Source organism: Mercenaria mercenaria, unplaced genomic scaffold (genome assembly GCF_021730395.1).
Source record: "Mercenaria mercenaria strain notata unplaced genomic scaffold, MADL_Memer_1 contig_4157, whole genome shotgun sequence".
Taxonomy (NCBI): domain Eukaryota; kingdom Metazoa; phylum Mollusca; class Bivalvia; order Venerida; family Veneridae; genus Mercenaria; species Mercenaria mercenaria.
Genome location: NW_026462365.1, coordinates 9,532 through 12,893, shown reverse-complemented (window position 1 = coordinate 12,893; position 3,362 = coordinate 9,532). Strand labels below are relative to the sequence as shown.

Below are 3,362 nucleotides of genomic sequence, written 5' to 3'. Positions count from 1 at the left end.
TGGATACGCACGTCTACATATATGAGCCGTGCCATGGGAAAACAAACATGGTGGCTTTGCGACCGCTTTCAAAGCCTATTGCAATTAGAGTACCTGTTAGCGAACAGCATGGATCCTGACCAGACTGCGCGGATGCGAGGCTGGTCTGGATCCATGCTGGTCGCAAACGCACTATGTTGGTTTTCTCATGGCGCGGCCCATATACGTCTCCTTTTAATCACATGTGGATTTTGAAATTCAGTGCAGTTCGAGTACCTATACTATTGAATTAAATTTACAAATGCATTCCTAATTACAAAGGCTTATTGCACGTGTTTTGTACATGGAAGGTGGAACATTTAGGAATAATGAAAACAATATGCCAGTGAGCAAACATAGGAATGCTTGTAGTCTTAAATTCACTTTTTGCCAGCAAATATATTTTTCATTCATTAGACGGGCGCTGGTGCTTTTATGTTTTAATGTGTCTTTGTATTTTTCTATGATTTCTATGAGAATTTCTTTTTCGAAAGTAGTAAATCACCAAAGTAACACGTTTCATATATGTAAAAATGCAGCGAAACGGTCCGATGACTGTATCTACATGTTCATATTGTGTGACCAAGGCTTAGCTAATACATCGCAAATATACCCGCCGAGTATTAGTAAAAATCCGTTAGAAAACAAGGTTGAGCGGTGGCTTAACTAATACTAGTTTAAGCCTTTCTTAGTGCTAGAGTTGAAAAACTGGCCATATGAGTCCTAACAAGTAAAGATTCTTTAATTCTGTCTTCATTATTTGGTTAGTAATTACTTTTTAATGTTAAATAAATTATGTTGATTTTCCAGTAAATGCTTTGACCCTTATAAGCTTTCGGTATAATAAAATAAATATAGCGCCGAGGTCTATATTCATATTTCGAGGGGTGAACATTTTTCATATCACCCTCTCAGGAATGCAATATTTATATAATATTATCCGGGTATTTTAATATTTACTGAATGCACCAGACACATTTTAGCCTTGCTAAAAGAATGCAGGAAGTCAATATTAATGTTTATGCATTGTTTGTGTACTATAATCCTCACCCAAGAACAGTCAGCAAAAGGACAAAAGTACCGACAAGGTCATCTAAAATGTTTAATACTTGGTAGGAAGTCATTGGTATCGTTCTTTTATTGTGTTATTCTTGCGTTTGATTTGCCATACCAACACAATTTCACATTTCTTGATTATAGACTGGGGTTCAAGTCAGCCTGATAATACCGGTGCTGCTGAGGACTGTGTTGTTTTCTACCGCAGTTATGACTTTTCCTCGGGCGATGTTTCGTGTACAAACAGTTACAAACCAATTTGCGAGTTAAGGTATGAACATTTAAGATATTATATCTGCTGTTATGATAAAAAATTCTCAGTTTTTGAAATACATATAGATACCAAAATCAATAAATTCACTTTTTCAAAACAAATATGTTATATTAAGTATTTTGCCTATCAAATATGGCACGACATGTAACGATCCTTATCGTTTTAACACATCTCAGAAGTTTTAATTGAGAAATAATAGATCTGTATTAGTATCCCAAACAGTGATTTGCGTTGAATAAAATCATTCATTGAAGCTATTATGCGAAAGAGTTAGATATAGCTCTATCTTGAGGTATCCCGAGCATCTGAACGATGATTTCATTTAAGAGAAGTTTGAGATTTAATTTCGATTCTAACACGATATTTTCTACACTACTGACGACATCCACCGAATTCCTTCCTGTTTTTATTGTGGGTTTCTCTTCAAGCGCGCCGCTATGACGTAATAATTGTTTCATAATAACATCTTTGCTTTATCAGGATTAGAGCTATAAATCGGGTCGTGTTAGAATTTTTGCAACAAATTTATATATCAACATAAACTGTCGTATTTTACTTTCCAGGGGAGATGCTTGTACAGTTGAAACAGAAGTGGTCGGATAATAATGTAGTAGAGAAACACTTAAGTGTATAAAATTTTGCACAAATCTGTGTCGTATTTTCATGTAATTGTTGAAACAGTGCCCCAAATACGACAGTCGAATTTCTGCAAATTTCGTCATTGGCGTTGAGACATGGGTTCATTTTTAGCCCACGCGAAAGATCCAGAACAAAATATGGGCGACAAAAAAGAGATGAAAGGTAAGGGTAGATTTCCCGGAAGCACAGAGCACCCCGAACATAGCCATGGAGCCATGCATCACAAAGTAGGCCCACAACAGAAAAGAAGCTGTAACGGAAAAAATTGTAGACGGGCAACAAGTACATTTTAATTATCTGCAAAATATGTGCAAAATACAGACCAAAAGGAGGGGATGGGGTAAGGGGCAGAACAAATGGGTCGGGTGATGGAGAAAGTGGAGCAATGATGAATATTCAAAAGGAAAAGTCACGTTCCTTAAACACAGTAACACTACAACGTAAGCCATAGCAGACACCCACGTACAAAAAACAAACACACGCACACGCACACGCACGCACGTACGCACACACACAACTAACATACACATGTCACAGGGTGAGAAAGATGTGCAGCCAGACCGGGACTCGAACCCGGGGCCTCGGAATACCGTTCCGATGCTCTACCGACTGAGCTACCCGGCCGCCTACACACTTTCTCCCCGTTTTAATATATTTCAAGTTCTAAACCGTGACATATTTCCCCACCATTTTGAAATTCTTCCTCGAATTTCAGTGGGTACTTTATATATAAGCAACTACAGGTGTCGGAGACTAACCAGTGTTATGCCGTCACGGCCCCATGTTGGGCGCCAAATGTCACAGGGTGAGAAAAATGTGCAGCCAGACCGGGACTCGAACCCGGGGCCTCGGAATACCGTTCCGATGCTCTACCGACTGAGCTACCCGGCCGCCTACACACTTTCTCCCCGTTTTAATATATTTCAAGTTCTATACCGTGACACACATATAAACCAACAGACAAGTATGATAAAAACAACACTGTGGGATACGCACGCATGCACAAGCAGGAAATAAAACAACAGTCGGGCACCGCCTAAAAATCCTTGCATTGCAAAACGTACCATTAGCTTCAGAAAAGTCATACATGCCATTTTCTTTACAAATCAAGGTCCTGCCGTTCAAATTGTCGTACCAAGAAGAAATGCGTAAATACCGAGTTTTACAAAGCTTTCAAAAATTGAAGAAACACTTCACAAAAGGCGGCCGTTGTACGCGACTTTCTGAAACCGGAAAAGGTTTTTGAGTTTCCCCATTCTCTGTATTCGCCCGACTCGAAAACTAAAAAAAAAAAACTTTGCCGGAAGAAAATATCAAACGTTCATCTTTTTTGCAGAGTCTGCACAGTATACCTAGAAAAGATTTTAAACGACTT

The 3,362-nt window shown here is 38.8% G+C and overlaps 2 non-coding genes across 2 annotated transcripts; both read right to left on the bottom strand.

Annotated features, from left to right (window-relative positions):
• Positions 1–2,539: 2,539 nt before the first annotated feature.
• On the bottom strand, positions 2,540–2,611 carry Trnat-ggu (transfer RNA threonine (anticodon GGU)). The gene has a single exon. It is a non-coding gene; the product is annotated as a tRNA-Thr (tRNA).
• A 195-nt stretch (positions 2,612–2,806) lies between these two features.
• On the bottom strand, positions 2,807–2,878 carry Trnat-ggu (transfer RNA threonine (anticodon GGU)). Its single transcript has one exon. It is a non-coding gene; the product is annotated as a tRNA-Thr (tRNA).
• Between the last annotated feature and the right edge of the window lie 484 nt (positions 2,879–3,362).